General features: G+C 47.6%; 1 protein-coding gene across 6 annotated transcripts in view; it reads right to left on the bottom strand.

Annotated features, from left to right (window-relative positions):
• Positions 1 to 27,088, bottom strand: part of CHD7 (chromodomain helicase DNA binding protein 7) — a 179,228-nt gene that overhangs the window by 142,208 nt on the left and 9,932 nt on the right. The window contains exon 1 of one of the 6 annotated variants that reach the window (XM_060287185.2): positions 24,437 to 25,761. The exons of 4 other annotated variants lie outside the window; for them this stretch is intronic. The gene's annotated coding sequence lies outside the window, so the exon portion shown is untranslated. Of the gene's footprint in view, positions 1 to 20,868; positions 20,993 to 24,436; positions 25,762 to 27,088 lie in introns of those variants that run through there. One more of the 6 variants, XM_060287187.2, reaches the window with a different exon arrangement.

The raw sequence follows: 27,088 nt of genomic DNA, 5'->3' as shown, positions 1-27,088 counted from the left end.
AGCATCCTTACAATTAGGCAGATGTTAGAAAAATAATTTATTACAATTTATTTTTTCCTATGTCATGCTGATCTAGCTTCCATCCAAGTTGCGCTAACTGGTAACCCTGGCTGCGTTATTCAATCTCACAAAGCCCCGGCTTCCTCACCAGTCAGCAGGAACAGTGCTGGGGACGTGGGGCGCCTGTAGGTCTGCTCTCAATGTACCCCCTGCTTCCCTTCATTGCGCTCACACCTTGGGCGTGGTGGCGAGGGTCTGTGGGCTGGGAGCCCCCAGACGGCGGGCCTGTGTGCCCTGTTCACCTCTGTTATGCCAGGGCCCCCGAGTGCCTAGTACAAAAAGTTGACCAAGTGATAATTCGTGAACAAGATGACCTAGAGCTAGCATACTGAATCAATGCTAACCATATAAGAATGTGTCAGTCCAAGGCTGAAATACATTTCACTCTCAAGGGAATCTTGGAAAAAGGGGCTTATGAATCTTTGAAACGCCACACACACTCCAAACATTCTAAAGGTATAAAACTGATTCACCTATCTAAATGTCTTAACAATTGTGGAAGTTTAAAATGAAAGATGTCCAAATTTTTCCACATTCCTGTTGGAAGCTTAAAAAATATTTTCAGGGCTTCCCCGGTGGCGCAGTGGTTGAGAGTCTGCCTGCCAGTGCAGGGGACATGGGTTCGAGCCCTGGTCTGGGGGGATCCCACGTGCCGCGGAGCAACTGGGCCCGTGAGCCACAACTACTGAGCCTGCGCGTCTGGAGCCTGTGCTCAGCAACAGGGGGAGGCCGCGATAGTGAGAGGCCCGCGCACTGCGATGAAGGGTGGCCCCGCTTGCCACAACTGGAGAAAGCCCTCGCACAGAAACGAGGACCCAACACAGCCATAAATAAAAAATTTAAAAAAATATATTTTCAGGGTACTCATCTGAAATCATAACTCAGATGTATTTGAATCAAAAAGGAAGTCTGTCGGGGCTTCCCTGCTGGCGCAGTGGTTGAGAGTCCACCTACCAATGCAGGGGACGCAGGTTCGTGCCCCGGTCCGGGAAGATCCCACATGCCACAGAGCGGCTGGGCCTGTGGCCGCTGAGCCATGGCTGCTGAGCCTGCGCGTCCGGAGCCTGTGCTCTGCAATAGGAGAGGCCACAACAGTGAGAGGCCCATATACCGCAAAAAAAAAAGGAAGTCTGTCATCTCCAAAGCTTCTTACCCCTTGGGTGACAAATTCTTTCCCAAATACAAAGAGTGCATTTCTCAAGTGATGGTCCAGAACGTGAGACGTTATCCATGAACCTATGATCAGACTTTCATGAGTCAACCCTTCCAGCTAGTTAATTTACACTTTTCAGGCCCTCCCGCCCACCCATCCCCTGCACGGCTAAGGTTTAACTGTGTAACCAGTCGAGTGGCAGCGTGACCAGGAGCAAAGTGCAGACACTGCGGCCACTTACTGTACGACTACCAAGGCCTCATCCATGTCAAGACCTCAGTCACTCTCTCTCTAGATAAACAAAACGTACGGTGAAATAACAAATGCAAAATTATTTGGAGCTCTTGGAGAAGAAGTTCTACACGAAGGCTTCAATTGCCAAGTCCAGTAACTAACCAAAATGTTTCTATTACAACCAACAAGTAACAACTAAATGGAAACACCACAGTGACCCACTTTCCTTCATTTTCCAGCAGACAATCACTGTAATTCTAATTGGCAATAAATTAAGGTTATGCATGGAATTCTAATAACCTCCTTTTCAAGACGGAAGACACCCCCTTCACCAAATGATCAAACCAGACACCAGCAGTAAATGGGACGGAGAGACATCATGTCCCCCGACACAATGCCCTGAAGACAGACACACCATCACCCGTGTGCTACTCTGACCAAAACAGGCTTAACCTAAGTCTAAGCAGGAGGGGGAAAGTCTAATTTGCTCATTAGGCTGCTAGGTGGACCACTGCAAGGAGAAGAGGTGCCTCATTTCTGAACGCCACCACAGTATAACAATAGCTGCTACCTTCCATGAAGTTCCAACTGCTGTGCAGGCCAAAAACATGTACCACAGAGAAGCACACTGACGATCTCTTTCCCTCCGGTGATGAACTTCCGTGGACTCTGACGCAGAACTGTTTCCAGAGCACCTGCCACAGGTGGAAGGCTGCTCCAGGCACTGGGGAGGCGGCAGTAAACCTCACAGGCAGCAACTCCCTCCTTCGTGGAGCTAAACTGCCGTCTAGTGAGGACAGAGTCAGGACGTAAATTATCAGTACAATAAGTAAAAGGTAAAATGAGAGAAAAACCACAGCACGGAAGGAAGACAGGCAATTTGGAGGGAGGGGTAAGATTTCAAAGTGGAGGTGGGGAAGCTTCTCAGGAAGAGGACTCTGGAAGTCTGGGACCAAGGGTCTGGAGGGTGCTGGGCAGAGGGCGCAGGACCGAGGAAACAGTCTGAAGGCAGCGGGCAGATGCAGAGACCAGTCAGGGAGCCACTGCAGGAGCTCCAGCAGGAAAAATGGCCACGTGGGCAGACGGCACAGGTACAGACAGAAGGTGTCGGACCCTGCCCGTAGTCTGAAGGTGGGGCCAACAGCCTCCGAGGACGAATGTGATGCAGCGTGAGTTGGTGGGCGGGGCAAGTCAAAGAGCATCCCAAGCTTCCACGTCAGACGGCCGTGTGATGGAGGCTCCGGAGGCCAGGCGGATGTGGGGAAGCACCGCCTCCTAGAGCATCCCATCGCACGCCGCGGCACGCACAGTCCCGTGAAGCAGGCTGTGAAGGTGGGGTTCCCACCCTTTACAAATGCAGGGAAGGAGCCTGAACCAGCAAGTGTTCTGTCTACAGTAGTGTTGGAAACAAAACGAAACAGGAGCCTGGATCCCCTTCCCAAGTGTAGGGTTTTTTTCCACTATCTCGTGTGGCTTTTTTTGGTTTTCCGTTTATTTTTTCAAGGCAGAGTACTACGGAAAATGGAGAAGCCTTGTTCTAAGGTGTTTCCAAAGCTGGCTTCGACCACGAGCTGCCTCACCTGAACTCACCTGCAGCTGGTGGTCGGGAAGCTCCCTTTACCAAGCAGAAGCCCGATACACGCAGGCCATCTGTATGCAGAATCCCTCACTCAGGGGAGCCTGAGCGATTCTACAAGGGATCCGCACAGCTAGAAGGAGAGCAAGGGCCCATCCGGCCCCAGAGCTCCAGAGCGGAGCCTCGGGCTGTCCGCTGCTCTCCCTGATCTCCCTTGAGAGGCAGATCGTGTCCATGTTGCTGTTTCGTAACATCACCTGTAAAACCCTCATGTCCTTCCCCAGTCACATTTCTCACTGATCCCAGGAGACATGCGTTCAGCTATCCTGTAAACTCAAAAAACAAATGTTTTAGACAGAATATTTCTCTTTCTGACTCTCTTGTGGCTGCCAGAAGAATGTCCTTCCTCTTCCCTGTGTCACCTGCACCCTCGACACCCCACCACGGCCCTTGCCGGCCTGTCAAGTCCATCTGTCCATTCGCTCATCCACTCGGTGAGCACATCTCTGATGAGAATTAAGGCGTTCTAGGCCCTGGTATTTCCATCTCCCCGTAGGTAATTACAGCGGGATGGAGGCTAGGAAAGGGGCCCTAAGCAGGGCTACAGCCGGAGAGGGTCTCCCAGAGTGATGACCATGACCGGAAGCGAAGGAGGGGCAGAACCGGTAGGTGAGGGAGGACGGGTGGGCAGGGCCCGCAGAGGGCGTGGAGGCAGAGAGTCCCGGAGGGGCTAGGGGCGAGAAAACCTTAAAAATCACCAGGGCTTCCCTGGTGGTGCAGTGGTTGAGAGTCCGCCTGCCGATGCAGGGGACACGCGTTCGTGCCCTGGTCCGGGAAGATCCCACATGCCGCGGAGCAGCTGGGCCCATGAGCCATGGCCACTGAGCCTGCGCGTCCGGAGCCTGTGCTCCGCAACGGGAGAGGCCCGCGTACCGCAAAAAAATTAAAACAAAAAAATAAATCACACCAGAACCCCTGGCCTGTGTGAAGGCAGTGAGAAGGCAACAGAGGGTATTAAGCAGAGAAGTGACAAGACCGGGCTTTTCGGGGGAAAGGTCACTTTGAGCGCAGTGTGAGGCTTCCTCCTGATTTCTTCTCCTAGAATCTCTGCTGGTTTAACCCATACAGCAACCGCTCCAGAAAAGGTCCTCATCAGCTGTGCCCACCTCCCCCAAAGCCTCTGGCTTCCAAACGGTCTTGACATCCACACCGCATAGAGAACGTCACCTTTGTAAATAACAATGTTTTGCTCCTGTCGTTCTCACTTCAGAACTGTGATCACTTCTGAAATCAGACGAAACCTACTGATCCTAACGGTGGCACAAATGCCCGTCACCCACTACATTCTAGCAAAAGAAAAAAAAGTGCTTGCAAACTGCTCCTCAAATGAAGCACTGCCTTTAAATTAAAATGGGAAAGACTTCCTTAAAACGTTCACACAAGCACCTACAGCAATTTAATTCAGAAAGAAGTCTTTCCTTTCGGTGATACATATTGAGAAATATTTTTAAATAAAATAAATATGCTGCCTGGTACCTCCTTCTAAATAATACAGAACACGCGGGAAGCTGGTGAGTGTGAATGAAATAAGACTGGCCGTGAGTTAACGAACCTGGTAAAAGGTCCGTGACGACCGACACTGGTCTTCTGTCTACTTTCCTGTGCTAGAAAGGTTTTACTCTTTGGGTATCTGAAGCATCTCAAAGTACTCAGACTTCATAAAAATTCCTCTTCTTTTGTTCTTTTACTTTTCCCTATAGAAGATGAGGCTGTGGGCTTCCCTGGTGGTGCAGTGGTTGAGAGTCCACCTGCCGATGCAAGGGACACGGGTTCGTGCCCTGGTCCGGGAGGATCCCACATGCCGCGAAGCGGCTGGGCCCGTGAGCCATGGCCGCTGAGCCTGCGCGTCCGGAGCCTGTGCTCCGCAACGGGAGAGGCCACAACAGTGAGAGGCCCACATACCACGAAAAAAAAAACCCAAAAAACAAAACAAACAAAAAAAAGATGAGGCTGCTTAGACTGACACTGAACACAACCCTCAGAGGTTAAGCTGTAGTGATGCAGCAACAAACGTCTCAAAAAAGAAAACTGTGATTTTAGAGCAAGTTGCTCAATGATGCATTTGAAATTACTTTCTAGAAACAGTCCTGCCTAAACATCTTCCTTCCACCAAAACTAGTTTAGTCAAACAATTCTACTTAGCACTGACAGACCAGTAAAACTGGAGTCGATATGTACTAACAGGTATTTCTGCATCTCCAAACAACCTCCTTACATTCACAATATACGTTCTACTTCATTTGTTAACTCCCAACCCCATATATGAAACACGTTCAGTAAATGTGACGTGCCAAGTTACAGAATCGTTGACTTTCAAGGTTGCAAAGGACGCTGAAGGTCCTCTAGTCGCCCAGCCATTTGATGTTTTTGTCTCCAGATTAACGTGCGTACGTAACCTGTTAGGATTCAGTGGGTCATCTGATGCTGCGTGCTACGTTGCAGTACATACAGTAGGAAATGGGAAGGCCCTACCTAATATCACCCTAAATAACTGTCACTTTAGTAAATAACACTAATATCTCCATGTCATGTCGGAGCTTCTATCGTAGACAATCACAGGCTGCAACGAAATTTTATGTGCGACACTTTCCGAAAAGCAAACTTCACCGTTTTGCACTGAGTCGCCGGTGCTTCCCCACAGTTCGCTCAACATTTAAAGTCAAAGTCATCAAATAACGAAAGATTTCATTACCACCCTGTACTGACAGAGACCAATATTAATTATTATTTGAATTAACCTCTGAGCCATGGTTTTCATCAGTACTCAGAAAAGACAGGGACAATTTCTAATTACATGCCACCCTCATTATAGGCCACCAGGCCGCAAAGCTGTATCTGATGAGGCTGCCACACTTTGCCTTGAAACTGCTTTGGACTCCATTATTACCTTCTCATCTCAAAATGGAATTTGAGGGCTTCCCTGGTGGCGCAGTGGTTCAGAGTCCGCCTGCCGATGCAGGGGACACGGGTTCGTGCCCCGGTCCGGGAAGATCCCACATGCCGCGGAGAGGCTGGGCCCGTGAGCCATGGCCGCTGAGCCTGCGCGTCCGGAGCCTGTGCTCCGCAACGGGAGAGGCCACAATAGTGAGAGGCCCCCGTACCGCAAAAAAAAAAAAAAAAAAATGGAATTTGAAATGTAATTCAGCAACCTTCAGAGATGCTCTCCCCAGGTGTTACCACTTTTTCCGTTAGAAATGGGATGTGGGACTGCATGCCAGTCTATGAGTAAAAGTCCTAAATGCAAGTAAATGGCATTCGCTTTTACACTTTTCCATAAAGCTGGGAAGCGGTGCCTTCTCACAGCTCCACGTGGAAAAGACTTTGGGGTCTAGGAAGTGGAGGAGAACTGAAGGGAACACTGCGATATCACACCGATCACTTCCCCCAGATGTTAACTGGCTCTACTTGATTTTGTGTGAAAATAACCTGATACAACAAGGAAAAGAATCCAACAAGAGAGAAGAATAAACATGGAAAAATGACTTTTATTTCTCTCTCCCACTGCCGACCCTGATCTCATTCTCCAAAGATGATCATCTTAACGGTTTCTTATGCATCCTTTCCTGCCTATGTGAGAGCACGGAGATGTGTCTGCACACACCACGTATTTTTCCAACCTTTTCCTAGGCAGGAATCTAGGAGGTAAACATCCGAGCCATTGTCAACATCCAGCTGCAGCCACTCCTGAGTGAAGTTCTGGTGCCGCCCCTTCCAACCACGCTGCTCTTTGGGTACACGTTTCATTCTAGTCTCAGAAAAATGCACCGTTTTTAAATCCTTAAAGTGTCAGGTTAATGATCCATGACACAAATATTCACATCTAAAACACCTGAAGATTAAGGACTCAGGTAGGGCATGATATAATTCCTAAAACAATGTCAAGAGGAGGAGAGGACAGATAAAAACGTCTCTGTGTTCTCAGCCAAAGGAGACACCGAGTTTCTTCTGAATCTTGATTAGAATTCGATTTTAAATTTGACAAACTCGACTGTACGTTAGAATGGTAATTTACCAACGTTAGCACAGTCGGTCCAGTAAAGAAAGACAAGATGTCATCTCCCACAAGGCAGAGAGAAAGCTGAACGGCGCGTACCCAGTGCCAGGGACTCACCCCTGGACCATCCACACGGCAGTCGTGGCATCTGTTCTCCATCGGGGCACTGCTTCCAGGGTGAGTACTGTTCTGTTACTGAAAAGAATACTGCTCCTGGGAGTAACATCATCAGTGAGATAAAGACAAAAATTTTTTAAACTAAAAAGCCTACATAAGAATCATAATGAATTAAGAACCTATGTATTTTGATATCTAAAATTTCTTTCATATTTTGAAAGACCATAAGAGAACCTTTCAGGGACTTCCCTGGCAGTCCAGTGGTTACGACTCCGCACTTCCAATGCAAGGGGCGCGGGTTCGAACCCTGGCTGGGGAACTAAGATCCCACATGCCACGCAGCATGGCCAAAAGATAGTAAGAAGAAGAGAACTTTTCATGTAAACAAGATGTAAAGAAGAAACTGGTATTTGGAGAATTCTTTCCCCAAAACTAAGAGTGAATTTTTGTAATCACTTCAAGAACAACTTGCATGAACATTACTAAGGGAATTAAAACCTGAGATTTTAAAAGAGTCTCCAAAACTATTCCTACCAACCTCCCTATGTGTGAAATCTCCAGTCTTAAACACCCCACTGCTAATAACAAATTTAAAGTATTTGAATTTATACAAATTATTACAAGACACTTTTAAACTCCTCTGTAAGAGAATCCCTGTCTTTAAATGTCAATTTTTATTATCCTTGTTATTAGAGGTAAGAATTGTAACTAAAGTTTCCTTTCACCCTTAAATATAGTTTCAATTTCCATTTAGAAACGAAACCATGTATGGGTGTGAGAGACAGTGGTCCTGGGAATAAAAAGTAAACAAGAAATTCCTGAGGAACCCTAACAGGACACAGTGTGATCTGGAACTCTAAGAACTTAGTTACAAAGTAACTTTTACCGAAGAGTTTTTATTTATTTTTCAATTAAATTCAAAACCTGTAAACCTACTCCTGTAGGCTGATTGCTGGCTGCTATGCGGATACAAAAATAAGATGAATGAGTGCCCGAGATTTTTACATTTTTTATTTACCTTCCTCACCTTTCTCTAACTTCACGCTGATTTCTAGTCAAGCAGACATAGGATTCCACCCCCCACCCACCCAAGGGAATCCACCATTTCATCAAGTTCAACAAAATATCGCAAGCTATACAAAAGTGCCTTCGTTACATCTTAGGGAATGTACAATGTAACTACCTATTTTAGAAATCAGATCTAACCCTTAAATAGGCATAATCAGGAAAATACTAATTAAAAAAAAATTAAAATAGCCCCAGACTGCCTTCAAAGAACTTATCATGTAAAAGAAGAAAACAGGAGTGTAGATACTTCAGGGCAATGTCATCTTAGAAATTCTGCAAAAGCAGCGTGCTGCAGGCAGAGCCCAGCACCAAGGAGAAGCGGTGATCCTCCCGGGGAAGGACCAGACAGCGAGGACTCCACGGGGACCATGGGGACATGCGAGCGACAGCAGGACGAGATGGTGCCGCATCTCACCTGTGTGCTTACTGACTGAATCGTCCGTCTACAAGGCGACATGTGCGCCACACAACTGAAAACGGTATGAGGTAAGGCAGTTGTATTCCGCTGCTGAGAATTAGAAATGGCTTTACAGAAGATGTAGTATTTGAGACAGAATCTGAAGACAAATAGGATTTTGACGGGCGAGGGTGGGTTTGAATGGACGCAGCGCAAGCAAGAGCAGAGGCACGGAGGGCAGGAGCGGCTGTGTGCTCAGGGACCATGAGCGATCCAGGTCAGCCTGATTACGGGAGACGTTTAAAGAAGAGTAGATACTATGGCTACAAAGTTAGGCTGGCATTAAGAATCAAAGACCTGAGTGCCAGGAGGAGGCGGTCAGTTTGGTTTTCAAGGGGAAAACACAAAGACGGGGGGTGCACAAGTGTGAGATGAGCAGGCAAGGGCATTCTAGACACTTCTGGAACATGCACAAGCAGAGAATTCAAGCCAGAAGTCTCTGCAACAGTCCAGCACACACGGAAATGTGGGCAGGACCTGAGAGGCTATGTCGGGGAGGTACCATCGACAAAAGTACAAATTTTGACGATGTTCTGAGTGTGGAGGGTTACAAGGAGAGGGAAAGTGTGAGTGGAAGAGCATGAAGTGGAGACGGCATCCCCTGGGGACGTGGAGAAGGGCTGGGGGGTGGCACGGAGGCTGCATGTGACTTGGAACACCTAATGCCCCAAGCACAGCTCTGATATCTCCACCCTCGTGTGGAAGCCTCCGAGGGGCTCCACACCAACTATGAAATAAACCCAGGCTCATCCAAAAAGCCCCCCTGAAGCTAATCTTCATACTTCCTGTAACTCACCCACACCACAGTCTTCCCATTTCCTAAATACAAAGCTTTGTTTTGCCTGCCCCTCTCCCCTCGGCCACTCTTCAGATCCTGCACGAAAGCTAATGCCTCCGGGACTCTCCCCGACACCTTAACTGGCCAAATACTGCAACCGTTTAAGATTTTAATGGTAAACAATGTCAAAAAGAACTTCCCTCTTCTTAATGTATGAAAATTAACTTTCAGCGTGTTCACTTCTTTAATGACAAAGTATCTTAACTGACAGATTTAAGACATCTTAAATCAGCAAATCATAGCTAAATTACTATACTTCTGTCCTCATAATTTGAAGACAAATGTGTTACTCTCTAATTTATCTTTTTATATGTTACAACTCTAATTCTTCCTTTTTATTATGGTTCTTCAACAATGAGAACAAGATCCTCCATTAACAAGGCCAGTTAACATGTGATTACATAACAAGTGGTCCAGGATCACCCTTTGTTCTTTCATCACCTACACTGCTCAGACAAGGTTTCAGCATATTGTTTAAATTATTTCTATTTAACTATATGCGAAATTCTAGTCAAGCACAAAAATATTCCCTGGTCTCATAAAATTCACTATTTTATCAAGTGTTTAAAAATATAACGTACTATATATAAGTGCCAACTACCTCATTAGTGTCACCAACTTAAGCAATTCATAATGGCTCAACTACCTAATCCAAATTCAAATTTTAATCATTTTAAATAATTCTGCACAGACGTAATTAGAAAACAAATAAAATATTAATCAGAAAACTTGCTACATCACCCAACAGCAATCAGATGGAATGAGCATAATAATCACCACAGCATAAAGAAGTCTGTGGGTTTGTATTAGACACTCCCGTGCTGTTTGGAACTGCAGAGCTGAGGTCCACTAAAAACTGTAATACATCCTTTCAGAATGCCCATGGTGGTGAGGCACTTGACTGTTGCGGAGTCATGAGGACTGAAATCAAGTATGTGGCATCCACCTATACTATATGTGTGTCTCTGGGTAAATCCTAAGTTTCTTCATCTATAAAAGGTCACAAGGATTACAGTGCCAATGTGTGTTAAGGTGCCCAGTAAGCAATAAAACACGGTGTGAATGTAAGTCACTTCATTACATAATGTTGATCGATGCACAGGGGTTGATGTAAAGAACCACATGGCTTTTCTCCATCTGTTTTCTCCTCTACATATGTCACCATTATCTTCGTACTTCATATCTAAATCTCAAAGAATGGGTGGGGTATATTTCTCTAAAGCCCATGGATCAAACCATTAGCAAGAATCCTGCCATTTTCACTCCGTGAGGTTCATTTACAGATACCTCAGCATAAATTAAGTTGGTAACACTCAGGCACTCAGGAATAATGCAGTATGGCTCATGTTGACAGCATTTCATATTTTTGCAAACTTGATAAAATAGTGAGTCGTCTTTCACGTATAATTTCATGCATAAGCCCAAGTGACAAGTCTAAATTTTCAATGAGTCCAATTTTTCAATGAAGCCCAACAACTCAGTAACTATCAGTCTAGTGCTATGAAGGAAACAAATAAACATGTTTATACATAAATACCTCTTTGTCCCCAGTGAATTCTTGCTCTGGTTGGATGGGCAAGGCATAAATAGGTAACCTCACTTCCTACTTTGCAGGGAGAACAGGCGCCTCTCCTCACACCCGCACCCCCCCCCCAACCTCCATCCACTGCTCCTGCCCTCCTGTCGTCACAGCACAGATGTGCCCACCCGAGGTCGGGCTGGTCTTCCAGATCTGGGCTGAGTCCCTTCCCCTGCTCTCAGGAATCTTACTCCATCAGTTGCCCTTTGCTCTCCCATGGAGAGTCCTATATAATCTGTTTCTCAATTGGATCTTTCCCACCTGTTAGTCTCTGCCATTTGATTAAAAAGAGAGAGAGAGAGAGAGAGAGAGAGAGAAAGAGAGAGAGAGAGAAAGAGAGAGAGAGAGAGAGAGAGAGAGACAAACCTCACCTGGTTTAGAGGGGAGGGGAGGGGAGGAAGAGCTGGGGAGCCTGCAGCTGGGTGTCTGGCAGGGCCTGCTACAGTCAGGTGTGTGACGGTCCGACATTTCACTACCCCAGGGCTGCGGGAAGCAAGTGGGTGTGAAGATCCAGCCGGGACTCCACCAGCCCTGCCTCATGCCCTAGAGAAAGGGCATCTCGTTAGCCTCACAGGCAGCCTGTGTGCCTGGGTGGCCCCACGGACATCAGTCACCCAGCTGGCCATGCAGGCGAACCAGAAGCCCAGGCGTCACCCAGGACACCTTCCCCTGATGGCTCCCATACCTGATCTACCATCAAACCGTACCTGTGAAGCCATCCTCAGCCCCGTCCACCTTCTGTCCACACCCACGTCCACCACACTACGTGGAATCACCACTTCCTCTCACTGACTAGGCAGTGCTCTCCCCACCACCTCCAGCCCCCTCCAACTACACACACAACACAGAGCAACTGTTCCCCTTGTTCCTGGGGTTCAGACCAAGCTCTCCTGAGTGCAGCCACTCAGCCTGCAGGCAGGAGGACCCCAGCTCAAGCTTACCTTCTCCAGGCAAGCCAGTCTCTCTGCATCTGAGTCGAATGCCCATCACCCACTCCACGGCACCACATGCTGCTCCTTTTTTTTTTTTTTTTAACAATTGTTACAGTTGCACTTGTACATGTTTGTGTGACTGCTTAATACCCATCCATCCCACTGGCTGCGGGCACCTGGTACAGTTTTGCCCACCTCTGCATCCCCAACGCTCAGCACAGAGCCCAACCCACAAACAGCATAGCTACTCTTTTGGATCCGTAAATAAAACGTGAAACAACTAATTCTATGGCCAATACCTTAGGGAGGGTGAGATAAGATATATGGATCAAGCACATGAACACTGAGGAAACTCAACCAAGGGAGAAACTTTCCTGTGAGTGGTTTAGTTAAGTTTTAAAAAGCACAGGGGGGGCTTCCCTGGCGGCGCAGTGGTTGAGAGTCCGCCTGCTGATGCAGGGGACGCGGGTTCGTGCCCCGGTCCGCGAAGATCCCACATGCCGCGGAGCGGCTGGGCCCGTGAGCCATGGCCGCTGAGCCTGCGCGTCTGGAGCCTGTGCTCCGCAACGGGAGAGGCCACGACAATGAGAGGCCTGCGTACCGTAAAAAAAAAAAAAAAAAAAGCACAGGAGACCTATACTGTTGGTGGGAATGTAAAGTGGTGCAGCCACTGTGGAAAACAGTATGGAGGTTCCTCAGAAAACTAAAAATAGAATTACCACGTGATCCAACAATCCCACTCCTGGGCATATATCTAGACAAAACTCTAATTCAAAAACATACAGGCACCCCTATATTCATAGCAGCACTATTCACAACAGCCAAGACATGGAAACAACCTAAATGTCCATCGACAGATGAACAGATAAAGAAGATGTGGCACATATATACAATGGAATATTACTCAGCCACAAAAAGAAATAATGCCATTTGCAGCAACATGGATGCAACTAGAGATGATCATACTAAGTGAGGTAAGTCAGAAAGAGAAAGACAAAAAATTAACAGTGAAACAGGCTGGGGGCAGTAACTGACATTTTAGTAAGTGCTCACTGCGGACCGAGCCCTGGGCTTGGTGCTTTACACACACACACACACACACACACACACACACACACACACACACACTCCCCACAACTACCCCTGAAGTAGTACCTGCCCATATCTTGTAGATGAGGAAAGTGGTATTAAAGCAATCAAGTAACTCTCCAAACCACAAAACTGGTAAGTGGGGGAGCTGGTTTTCCCTTTATTTTGTCCAGCCTCCAAAACCCAACATTGCAAAGGAGAAAGCACAGGCCTCCTGCTCCACCGACCCTGCACAGAGACCGATACCAGGGGCTGAAGGATTTGCACAAGAGGCAGAAACAGCTATGCAGCAGGGTAAACGTCCTCTACAGAGAAATCAAACAAGCCACAGTGGTGATGGGTGCCCCCACCCAAAAAAGAGTGGCAGAGAAGCATGTAAAAATCCCCAGGAAGGTTAAAAATATCTTCTAAGTTCACATACAGCTGTTACCTAACAAAATACCTTTCAAATGGGCAGAGTTTGTTTTTTTTCCCTCACCAAACCCACCTTTCCTAATAAAATTCTCTCTTTAAAAACTGTAATTACTTGGGACTTCCCTGGTGGCAGAGTGGTTAACAATCTGCCTGGCCAATGCAGGGGACACGGGTTCGAGCCCTGGTCCGGGAAGATCCCATATGCCGCGGAGCAACTAAGCCAGTGGGCCACAACTACTGAGCCTGCGCTCTAGAGCCTGCGAGCCACAACTACGAAGCCCGCGAGCCACAACTACTGAAGCCCGCGCACCTTAGAGCCCACGCTCCGCTACAAGAGAAGCCACTGCAATGAAGAGTAGCCCCCGCTCACCGCAACTAGAGAAAGCCTGCGCGCAGCAACAAAGACCCAACGCAGACAAAAAAAAAAAAAAAATTGTAATTACCTGATAAAAAGTTGTTCCAAGAGAGCATCATATTAAGAAACACTCCCATTATATAGTATAGACATCTATGCAAGAAAGAACCATGATACAATCAGACCGTCCAAGCTATGTGGAGAAACCACAATATCACCTTTGGGTGAGAAACACCCTCTTGTTTACAACTAGTAAACCCCATCCAATCCCAAACACACGGCCAAGTTTACCAGAAATGGGGAGGAAGGAAAAAGAACCTACTTCACCTTAAGGGACTTACACTTCTTTGGGGAAATAAAGATGCTGAGAATGGAATGTAAGACCTTCTGCAGATGAAACCCATGACTGAAAGTCCGGGTCTGTGGCCGTGATCTTGTCCATCACGATGACCCTTTACTAGCACTTTATCACAGAGCACTCAGGACCAGACACTTTACAAGGGCTGTCCCACAACAAGACGGGGACTCACCCGCTGCCGCTGCTGCTTATATACATGTGTGCACCACAACTCTGCATCTGGCCCGAGGTCTGCTGACCTGGCCGAGCTGCAGCCGCCTTCCTGTCCCATCACGTGGGACACCCTGAACCACTTTGGGGTGACGTCTGCGTGCATGTGTGTGCTCTTCCCATCCGGTTATTTTCCGGCCCGAAGAGACATTATTCACAGACCTCACCCAGCTCAAAATTCACATGGACACACTGTTCCAACCCGTGAGCTCAGCCCACGGCTTCTGGAAGGTCCTGCCTCCCAGGAGGCACTGACAGGCCTGCCGCCCCGGGACCTGCTTGGCACTGGGTGCTGGCCCCCTGCGGACCCGAGCTGGCAGAGGTCAAGGCACCTTCCCAGGGCCACGTGGCACGGCGAGGCCTCTAAGTGAGAACCGGGTTCTGACGCCAGGACCCACCCACGCTCCTGACTGAGGTGACGCCACCTGCGATGGTCACCAGCAGCAGGGCTGGAGGCTGCACCGCCCCTGTCTGGAGACCGTCAGGTTGGGCTAAGCAGGACCTCGTCACTAGCCCCGGAGCCAGCACGTGTTTACGTCTCTACAACTATTCCGCCACCCGACGTGGCATCATCTCATCATGTGAGGTCACGCACAGTAACCTCCTAACTCTGCGGTCCCGATTCCTTGGGTTTCATCTTGCCTTCGTCCATATGGGCTGAGATACACACGATCATTGGTTTCTGTCAGGTCAGGACCCTGTCTCAGGGGAGCATCCAATGAAAAGGTCCATGGACCTCCTACAGCATGGCCAGGGGCTGCAGTAACTGCCGTAGGTGGTAAGCTTCTAGAAACGTCCTAGACACAATCGTGAAGGTGAAAGCTCCAGTGTGGTTGGAAAGAGCCCAAGGCCAGCAATCACCAAACATCAATTCAGTCTTTAGTTCTACTCGTAATCATATTCCGAACTTGGCTGTTTGGAATCTAAAATATTTCCATAGAAACAAGCTCTGGCTATGAAACAATAACAACAATAAACGGGGGCGGGGGGGGGAACCAGTTCATCTAACCCATGACGCGGCTGAGAGCAGAATATGAGGGACAACCCTAGAAGTCGGTGGCACATGGGGTTGAAGAGGAGGTGAAAAGTTAATTCAACTATAAGCTCCTTCAAGTCCTGCCCTCTGCTTATTCTAGCTTTCTATGCCCCCCTGCCTCCACCCCATCCAACAGTAGAGGGAGGGCGCTCAGCAAGGAAGCAGAGAAACTGGGCCATACTTCACAGCAATGGGGGATACGCAGGGCCAGCTCCGGCAGAACAGGTTATCGTAGGCTTTAAACAAAAAAAAAAGAAAGAAGGGTCTTCCCTGGTGGCGCAGTGGTTGAGAGTCCGCCTGCCGATGCAGGGGACACGGGTTTGTGCCCCGGTCTGGGAAGATCCCACATGCCGCAGAGCGGCGGGGCCCGTGAGCCATGGTCGCTGAGCCTGCGCGTCCGGAGCCCGTGCTCCGCAACGGGAGAGGCCACAGCAGTGAGAGGCCCGCGTACCGCCAATAAATAAATAAATAAATAACATGATAAAACATAAAACAGGACCTATCACATAGCCCTGGCTCACTCTGGGTGACTAGCAACAGAACAGTTAAATATCAACATTTGGCCACTTTGAAATCATCTCAGTTCTTCTTGGTCATATAATTCTTTGGTGACATTAAAGTATCAGTTCATATCACCTAAGATAGAAGAAGCTATGGGATAAGACAGAGACGCCCCTGTCCTGTTGCACGAAGCAGAGCTCCCACACCTCACGATAACACAAGTGCACACTGCCACATTAAAACCACTCCTTACTCAACCACAAGACACGGGGGAAATCCAGAAAACCCTAACCAAGGTATCATAGCAAAATGCTCTACAGGGAGTCACCACAATCACACTCTCAGTCTTTTCTTAATAACTAATTGCTCTCAAGTTGCCTGATGCGCACTGCAGTGCCAAGAAAGGCGTTATCTACCATCTTCATCTGAAACCTCTACAGTCACACTAATAGACACCAAGGCTCTCCAATCTTTACATCTCTCACTTTCACATTCTCTTTACTGAGAAACAAAGCAAGCCGTGACACTGTGAATAGCTGCTCATTCTAATGAATGGCTGGTGCATGACAGACACTGAAGAAGGTACTATTATTAGCCCCACTTCGTAAATGAGGAAACTGAGGCTGGGGATTAATTAACTTGCCCAAGGTGCCAAAGGTAGTTAAGTGTTGGAAGCTAGCTTTAAACCCAGGCCGTCTGACTCCAGAGCTGTTTGCTGGCGTTCACCTCTTCACCATGCTACCTATCTGATCTCCAACTAGACATACAGAGAATCTTTACTTTGCTATCATTTCATTGGAAATTTCTCTTCCTTACGGCTGGTGGGGGAGGAAATCTCTGACATCATTACATTAGGTCCACATTTGGGTCTATATTCTTTCCATCCTGGCTTCACACTATCTGCTGCAAAATCCTCTCAAACTATCCTAGATACAAAACAAAAACAAAAACAAAGAAAGCAAGCAAAGGGCCCTTTCCTTGCTTTGTATCACTGAATAATTAGATTTTTAAACTTATAAACAAAAAACATTCATTCTGCATTTGTACAACGTGGGCACCAGCCTAGCACTAAGCTCAGAATCTATACCCAAATACTCGATTGTCAAGTCAGGCTTTTAATGGTTAGCAGTACGTTTCTTGTTTTATTGTGAGTTTTAATAGATTTTGGCATCACCCTTGTGGAATAGTCTTGGTGACACTGCTTTATGGTACCCAATGTGTTGACAGCAGTCTGGCAGATTAACGCTATAAAAGGTGGCCCACTGTCTGCTTACATTAGGTCCAGTAGCCAAGCAGGTTCATGCTGAAATGCCTGATTCATAAGCCCATCCAGGCTGTGCTCTACGCGCCGTTCACAATGGAGGCAGCAAGGTGTGCACGGGACGGCACCAGGTGTGATTAAAGTGACAGGCAGCTGTGAAATCTTTTTGCTAAAGATTAGAGGCTTAAGTTCCAATTTCAGATGCAGTCAGGTGATTTTCCTTTTTGTTCAGTAAACGAAACTGAAAAACACGAGTGACTGCCAACTGAAGGTTTTCTAATTTTTCACTCGTTACTGTATTTCACTGAATCTAAGACATACTTTTTTTTTCACATTCCCATAGGTCAGAAATAGGATCTATCTTACAACTGACACCATCTTAGATGTGTATGAAATACAATAATAAAATGAAGTTGCATGTATTCTGGATTCTATGGTTTAAGTTTTATATTACCATCAACCCATGTATTCATAATTAATTTAGGAGATGATGTTAAGATTTGTCTCTATTTTTCCTTTTCTTATCCTCCTCTGTTTGCCATAGAAGATACAATAAAGGATGTTTGAGATATATGAAAGGTCACATAACTTCAAGGAGACAAAAGCTTTGAAGCTATTTTATTATAAGTGCAAAGCTGTTACCCTCCTATGAAGAAAATAGAGCCTGAAAGCTTCTCCAGGCTGCATGCGACCCAAATGGTTTCTTCTGTGAGAAAGACACAATTCCAAGGTGGAAGGGCTCCAGATGCTCAAGTCTTCCCACCAGCGTAAGTCGACTCGCTCCAAGACACAATAAGCCTTTAAACTCAAGCTCAAAACTCTCAAGGGGTTGGTTTCTCCTCCACCTCCCCAGTATCAAAATCATGCTCCCATATTTAAACAATTAGGTGAGATGCACTAGCACTGAAATCTGAGTGCTAAATGTTTAGTAAATACTAACCAAATTCAGATCTCATCTATACAAGTTTTTAAAAAGATGATTCTTGTTTTCTTTGATTTCAGAAAACTTAAGATAAAAAAAGAAGGCAGGGGTCTCCTAAATTCAACTTACTGCAGAACAAAATTTCTGTGAGATAGAAAAAATAAGCCAAATACTGCTCAGTGATCTAGAAAAAGGGAAAACCCTAAGAGGCAAACATTGGGGTATTCATTTCAGAAATGTAACTAGTTGAGATTATAAAGATTTCCCTGTTGGACTTCCCTGGTGGCGCAGTGGTTGAGAGTCGCCTGCCGATGCAGGGGACACGGGTTCGTGTCCGGGTCCGGGAAGATCCCACATGCCGCGGAGCGGCTGGGCCCGTGAGCCATGGCCACTGGGCCTGCGCGTCCGGAGCCTGTGCTCCGCAACGGGAGAGGCCACAACAGCGAGAGGCCCGCGTACCGCAAAAAAAAAAAAAAAAAAAGATTTCTCTGTCTATACCACAAAACACTGAAAACCTGTCAGGAGTTCTTTTTTCCATATCTGGTATAAGATAGCTTCTTGGGGTGGTGATGGTTGTTTTCCTTGATTATGAAAGTACCTTTCAGTATAAAATTTAGAAAATACTTAAGGATATAAAGATTAGAATAAAAATAACCCACAATCCAAATAACTAACATTTATGGAGGCTAACAATGCAGCGAGCACCGTGCGAGGTGTTTCAGAAGCGTCGCTGCGTTAATCCCAACAGGCCTAGGAGCTGAGCACTGTTACCATCCCCCCGCCACAGCTGAAGAAACGGAGTCTCAGATAAGTTTAAAAATTTGCCTGTGGGACTTCCCTGGTGGCGCATTGGCTGTGAGTCTGCCTGCCAATGCAGGGGACACAGGTTCAATCCCTGTTCCAGGAAGATCCCACATGCCGCAGAGCAGCTAAGCCCGTGCGCCACAACTGCTGAGCCTGCGCTCCGGAGCCCGCAAGCCACAACTACTGAGCCCACGTGCTACAACTACTGAAGCCCACGCACCTAGAGCCCGTGCTCCGCAACAAAAGAAGAGACCGCAATGAGAAGCCCGCTCACCGCAACTAGAGAAAGCCCATGCGCAGCAACGAAGACCCAACGCAGCCAAAAATAAATTAAAAAAAAAAAAAAAACTTGCCTGTGGTCATAGAGCTACTAAGTCAGTTGTCCAAAGTCACACAGCCAGTAAGTAGTTGGGCAGGGATTCAAACCAGACCTGTGTAACTCCGGAATCAGAGCTTTTAACTAAGTGAAACTGTCAATCCCTGAAACTACTCATTTTTAAAATTGATGTATTTTCCCTAGCCTTTTCCTAGGCTTGTGATTTAATTTGTATAAAATTGGGACCACAGTTAATATATTCTTTTGTGCTCTACTCGTTGAGGCTTTATGTTGTTCAAAAGCGTGATGTGTAACGCCTGCATCATACTCTTAACATATGAACACAGCACACATTCAACCATTCTCAGTTTCTCACTGTCAGAAAAAAATGCTGTGACCTCTTATTCATAACAGCTGACTGGATTTCAGATTCTTCCTTAGGATGGATGACTGATATGACTGGAATGGCCATTCATAAAGGTCTGGACACATATAATCTCCAAATACTTTCCAAAATGTTTGTACTTGCTGAACCTTAGTCTGAACCTCAGACGGCAGTGATCGTGCAAGTCTCACCATATTCCGTCAGTATCAAAACTGTTTTTTAAATTTTTGCTAATGTGATTAGGAGGAAAAGTATCTCGTTTTAATTTGCATTTTGTTATTACTCCATAATTTGGAAATTTTCATGTTTTTGGCAATTAAATTTTCTTCCTATGCATGACCTGCTTATATCCTCTACTGCTTTTCTACTGGGCTGCAGCTGTTTCTCTACTGTATTTGTTGATGTGTCTTTTTAATAGATCCACACGCACACGTTAGAGCAGGTGAAGCATAAAAGGCGAGACGGTTCGTCCTAACGTCAGAACACACGCTCAGAAGGAAGCTCAACTATGGTGAACGGAATAACTTCCGTGTGTAATAACTGTGTAGCCTCTTAACAAACTCCCCAGCTACCATCGTGCTGTTTTGATTCTGAAAGAGCAACAGGAACAATCCCGCAGAATTCGTTCGTGTTATTCTATGCCCACGTTGTAAGGACATTTAAAAAAATAAAGTCAGACTACATGTGAAAACAGTTCCAAAATCATTTTTTTATAAGACACTGACTTTACTTAAAAAAAAAATTTACTATTTCGCTATTTTTTGGCTCGCAGGTTGCACAGCTTCGTGAGTGATGTAGCTTTATTCTGGAAGCTTTCTAAAGTGACCTTTTATCTTTTCACACATCTCACCCTCCTCAAACGTTTCCTATTTGGGGATCTAATCTAAGTTCAAATCATCAAACCTTGGCTCTCCTGAAAAGAGGCTGCGAAGCCATTCTCAGCTCCGAGCCGGCCCCTGGAAGGAACGGGACTCACCCCGCTCCCCATCCCCGCCCCGGATCTCCCCCTCTTCCCAGGTCTCCCCTGCTCCTCAACTCCCCTGGCCCTGGTGCAGCCCCACGGCGGCTGCCTACGCTATTTCAACAGCCTCTGACTTTTTGCCTCTAGTCCCTCTTCAAGCGCAATCCCCCACGCGTTGCCAGACTAACCTTTCAACTCCATTTCCAACACTTAACGCAAGTCAGGATCTCACCGGGTCTGAACTTCCAACTTCGCCACGGCCTATCCCCAACCCCGTCTGTCCAGCCAGCCCCTGCCCTTCTGCTCCCAGCCACCTCTGACCCTCCTGGGCCCAGGAACGGGGCTCCTTGCAGTCCCAGGAGGCCGGGAGGAGGGCAGGTGTATGGCAGGGCGCCCCTCTCCCTGGGGCCACGGGCCCCGCCCCTGCGGCTTGGTCTGGGCACCCTGGCCTCACAGTATCTCTGTGTTTTCTGCTCATGTCATTTCTCAGTCCCTCCAACCTATCAAAGGGCACAGGTCACACCTGCTGATTCCCTCCTCCACTACCAAGTCCCTGCCCGCAGCGCCACCCCTTTCCGGCACCTGACTACATGCCGCGCTGTCCGGTTCCACCTCGTCACAGGTGTGCTACCCTGCAGTTCCCGGCCACGGTGAGCATGTTTAGTATCTCCCACAGAACTCAAGCACCCCTTCACAGACGTTAAAGTCACAAGAATATTCTTAAGATCTGCACACTCCTAATTCTTATCTATCTCCTCAAAGAGTCCATACGAGAACAGCTTTCACCAGACACATCCATGTTTCCAAAACCCAAAAAGACTTCACGATAAACCTCACCCAGAAATCACCATTTACCCTTTAGAGGTGGAAATCTGAAAACACTGTTGAATTTTCCCTGCTCCTTACTAGCCACACCTTTGCACTCATGAAGTCCTTCCTACAGCCGACTTGGGTGCGGCCCTTATGTAAGAGCTCACTCCGCCGTGACCTTGGAGGCCCGTTTCTGAGGCCCCCGCCTGAGCAGCCACCGCGGAAGGCAGCCGTCTGCCCTGATGCCACTGCCACCACATGGTTCTCTGGTGCGAAGGGCACCTGCTCCGGCACAGTCCCTCAGGCCACGCTCGCCGCAGCAAGCGACTTCCCCCAAGAGGACTTCAGCTGCTAGTTGAACAGCTTTCCCTCCGACACCAGATTATCACACGGACATTACTGTGCTAACCTGCATACCCCTGGACCGATGACCCACAGGGCATCTTAAGCACCTAATCAGGACACCTCGACCAGGAATAAAGCAAGGCCTTCCGACCGGACGCCGGGGACACGACACGGGCTGAGGCCTGAGGAGGGACTCTCACCTCCTCTCCCCACACACATTCTGAACCAGCTGGGGGACAGCCAGGCAGGGCTGGAGCCTGTCACTGGGGAGGCCAGGGAGGGGCCAGGCCGCAGGCACAGGGCAACCCCGCCCCGCCTGAGACAGAGCCTCGCTTTAAACCTGTCAGCCCGGCTACACCCGGAGGCGTGGAGCAGGATGCCTCTGCGGGAGCCTGGGTGCTTCCAGACCCGCAGTCGGGGCGGCAGGGCGCCCAAGGAGGACGCCGGGAGCGGCGAGGGAGGGCGGGGGTCTCCTCCAACCAGCGCAGGCAGGCGACGGTGATGACAGCCAGGGCTCAGCAGGCCGGGGACTATGTTCTAACGGGCGGGCGGGGGTCTCAAGGGTGCAGCGCAGTGGAAGGTGCCCCCCTGAACTCAGAGGAGCCTGCAGTGGGCCAGCAAAGGCCAGGACGCGGGGCGGCACGGAGCACGCCGTTCGGACTCAGATGCTCAGATGCGGGGCTGGGCTTCAGGCAGGAAAAGGGGGGCCGGGGGGTGTTGAAAAGACTTCCGTTTCAGACAGGTGGGGAACATTAAGAACAGACGTCTGGGGGCGATACTGGAAATAAAAATACAGTCTTAGGAGTTAACCACCTGGAAACAGGAGCTGGAGCTGTGAGTCTGAACTGGGCCCTAGAGAAGCCGAGACGGGCACTCTGGGTGCAGGACGCAGGCTGTATTCAGGGGGCAGCAGAGGAATGAGGACCCCGGGGAGCAGGCCCAGGACGCGGACGGCACCTCCCAGCCACGGTCCAGGCCGGGGAGACGACAGGGCAAGAGGCCGGCACAGCCAGTGAGGAACGAATCGGAAAGGAAGGGAGACGGAGACCTGAGGACAGAGCCCGGATGCCGCTTCCCATCACCTTCCGCAGAACACCCGGCTCTCACGGAGAAGGACGCCGCCGAGTCCACCCACCAAACTCCCTGCCACTCTCGCTTTACTTGTCTGACCTGCCCTTGGAGACAACACCGCTTGGAACGGGTGCCCCTAACAGTTACTGCTGCCTATTAAAGCCACTAACACTTCTTTTTTAGTATTATTATTTTTTAATTTAATTTTTTTTTTGGCCACATCATGCAGCATCCGGGAGTCTTAGTTCCCCGGCCAGGAATTGAACCCGCATGCCCTGCACTGGAAGCCTGGAGTCTTAACCACAGGATCGCCAGGGAAGTCCCCTAAATCCACTCACTTTTCATACCACATAGACTAGAACCGCACATAAGACAAGTTTTTCATTATTCTGTGGCAGAAATGAAAATAAAATTTAACAAATACAACCCATGCTGCTCTCTGACCTGTTTACCGCCACCTTTGAAGTGGACTATACTTCCAAGCTCAACCATGTGTCCATCTTTACCTTTTATATAACTGGTATCTCAAACAGCAACTACATTTCATTCATTTACGTGTAAGAGAATAACATTACTTGCGAAATTCCAAAATATATTGTAAAAATATATGTTACCATTTTTCTGAACTGTTTTGTATTTCCATGGTACGTTCACTGTATAAATAACATACTGGTCTAAACGTGTGGCCTTTTAGAATGTATCAGAAGCACCTAGATAAAAATTCAGACTCTAGATGGTCCACAGAGATTTTTTTCTTTTGAATTTTATTCTATTTATTTTTTTATACAGCAGGTTCTTATCACAGAGATTTTAATTCAGGAAAAAAACTGGCGTAGGGAATCTGCATTTGTTTGTTTGGCCGCGCTGCGAGGCTTGTGGGATCTCGGTTCCCCGACCGGGGATTGAAGCTGTGGCCTTGGCAGTGAGAGCACCAAGTTCTAATCACTGGACCCCCAGGGAAATCCCAGAATATGCATTTTTAACAAGCACCTCAGGTGACTGTGTTCATTCTAAGGCCCCAATAAATATCTATTTTATTAGTTATTCTAATTTTACCAGATGGACTTTTTAAATAATTATATAAGATCCTCAAAGTCACGTAAACAGACCCGTTTTACAGGTGCCTTGGAGAAAACAGATGAAAAAGCTACATCATCCAGCTCACCATTCTACTCTTCCTTAAAGACCAATCGATGCATTATTTCTGCGAAACCACCTTGTACCTCTGAATCCTGGATGGGTGGAAGGGCGGGGAGCGGAGACAATTGCTGAAAAGCTACAGGACAGAGGCAGAGGCCAGGCTCGCAGCAGCTGCTCCCTCTTCCCCCAGAAACCACTACATACTGTTAGCTTTTCTGCCCAGGAATGAAGGACCAGCATTTTCTATGCAACTATCTCAAAACAGTGCGAAAAGGGAAAGCTGGGGTTCCTTTCACAAAATAGAATATTGGAAGAGACAAACACAAGAAAATTTAATAAGGATATAAATTAATGCTGTAATGCTTTGAATAAAAAGACCCGTTTTCTTACCTCTAGCCTGGAGCTGGCAGGCAAAGCAAATCAGATCACTTACTAAATTCAACAGCTGGCTCAAGCAGTCTGTTTTAGAAGAGGTGCAGGTAATCGAGTCGTTTTCAGGTTTGCCAAGTGAAGATATTACTATTCTGAATGTTGTTATTATGGTGGTGGTGATCCATAAAGGATAATGCTGACGATGTGGGCATTTCTTTTTCTTTAAAATTTATTTATTTATTTATGGCTGCATTGGGTCTTCGTTGCTGTGTGCGGGCTTTCTCTAGTTGCGGCAAGCAGGGGCTACTATTCTTTGCGATGCACAGGCTTCTCATTGCGGTGGCTTCTCTTGTTGCAGAGCACAGCTCTAGGCACATGGGCTTCAGTAGTTGTGGCACATGGGCTCAGTAGTTGTGGCTCACGGGCTCTAGAGCGCAGACTCAGTAGTTGTAGTGCACAGGCTTAGTTGCTCCACGGCATGTGGGATCTTCCAGGACCAGGGCTCGAACCTGTGTCCCCTGCACTGACAGGTGGATTCTTAACCACTGCGCCACCAGGGAAGTCCTTATGTGGGCATTTCTTCAAGTTCTGAAGAGCCTGAGCTACAACAAGCGACTGACAGTCGGTCCCCTATGTCACCAATCCACCAGCAAAGCTGGGCTTTCATGCAGATCCTCGGGCAGTACATCACCTTTCGTTCACACCAAGACAAACACCACGTTTCCCAGGTACTCCACGGTGACACTGCCTGCCTGCCCGCAATTCAGGTACAGCCGTGTCACCACCCATGGGCTGAACCATGTGGGAAATTACCTGATTGCGTCATTTTATTGCATCCCTACTAAGTATGTGACAGCACATGAGACAGGGTTCTCTTTATCTTGCTTGACCCCAGCAGCTAAACGAAACGGCTCTCAACAGCCCACAGCAGCCACGAAGTTCCCTATAAACTTGAACTTTGCTTCAAACACCAGCCTAGATTTTTATTTTTTGTTTTTTAATGAGAGGGGAAAATGGAAAACTTAAAATGCCAATTCTGGTGATAAACCTAGCTCTCTGAAACTTAACACAATCAGAAAAAAGTTAAAATTTCAAGTGCACCAGAAATAGCAAAACTTCAAGTTTTAACAAGAGATTTACTGTACTTAAGCTGGACAACTATCCGTTCAGTTGTGAAGGAATAAAACCCATAAACATATACAGAATCTAGATATGTCACCATAGAATAGTTCTAAGACGCAAAGGAGTATTAGGATTTGGGATACTATCGTTTTTTTGTTTTTTTGTTTTTAAATCCCCTGAAAAAGGAACACACATTCACCCCGTAACATATGAGCCTACCTACTGCTTTATACATCTGAATCTGAGACCTACTGACACCAGGCAGCGTGCAGCTGCAGGGGACGGCCCGTCGTCCTGCATGTGAGCAGAAGCGGTGTGCAAGTACTTCCTTGAGTCTGGCTGTTGACTAGGTTAAGTATTTACCAAGAGCGAGTGCTACGGCTGGGAGCTTAGGGAACATCCTGTCTTCTTTCCTGAGCAACTCAAGTCCTCTGCAGTGAGACAAAGGTGCTCCATGAACTAATACACCTTGGATAAACCCCGGGAAGAAACTCTGAGGACAGCCAATTCTGTAGCAAGTGGAATACTCTGATGTTGGCCACGTCTTGGACTGATAAAAACAGGGTAGAACACTAGTAAGTCTTACAATAAGTGAGTGTCTTTTCGGTAGAAAGTGTTTGCAATCGATAAGGTATGACTTGTGAGGAAAAGAAGCCTCCCTGACGCTAATGCGTTCACGGGCAGCTCTGGGCCGTTCAACGTCACTCCCAGAGGTGGGCCTTGAAAGCACAGGTGTGTAAGCCTTGAGACAGATGCTTCTAAGGCCAAGGTCATTCTGATGGGAGCCTCCAAGGCAACTTCTGCAGAGAGGTTAATGCTACATGGTCTTAAATAAGCTTGTCCTGATTTGAGTCCCAACTCCACCATTAATAGCCGTATTCTTGGGCAAATTTATTAAACAATCTCTAAAACTCCATTTCCTCACCTACATAATGGCAATTGTTGCTCCTACCTCAGCGATTTGATTAATCCTACTTTGGTAGTCAGTGACCAACAGTCCACGTAAGTAAACAGGTTAGCAAAATGCAAACTCAAATAAAGCCTATGCTCCGCACGTGGTAGCTACTGAGATCAAGCCCTTAGAGTCACTGTTATTCAAGAAATGGGTTCGAGGGCTTCCCTGGCGGCGCAGTGGTTGAGAGTCCGCCTGCCGATGCAGGGGACACGGGTTCGTGCCCCGGTCCGGGAAGATCCCACATGCCACTGAGCGGCTGTGCCCGTGAGCCGTGGCCACTGAGTCTGCGCGTCTGGAGCCTGTGCTCCGCAATGGGAGAGGCCACAACAGTGAGAGGTCCGCATACCACAGAAAAAAAAAAAAAGAAATGGGTTCGAGCCCTGTTCCGGGAAGATCCCACATGCCGCGGACCCGCAAGCCACAACTACTGAGCCCGCGTGCTACGACTACTGAAGCCCGCGCACCACAATAACGAGTATCCCCCGCTCGCTGCAACTAGAGAAAGCCCGTGCAGCAACGAAGACCCAACGCAGCCAAAAGTAAAATTAAATAAATAAATTATTAAAAAAATTAAAAAAAAAAAAGGCAGCAGC

This window comes from Globicephala melas, chromosome 17 (genome assembly GCF_963455315.2).
Source record: "Globicephala melas chromosome 17, mGloMel1.2, whole genome shotgun sequence".
Classification (NCBI taxonomy): Eukaryota; Metazoa; Chordata; class Mammalia; order Artiodactyla; family Delphinidae; genus Globicephala; species Globicephala melas.
The sequence above is the reverse complement of the archived record's forward strand: the minus strand, read 5'-3'. Positions and strand labels throughout refer to the sequence as shown.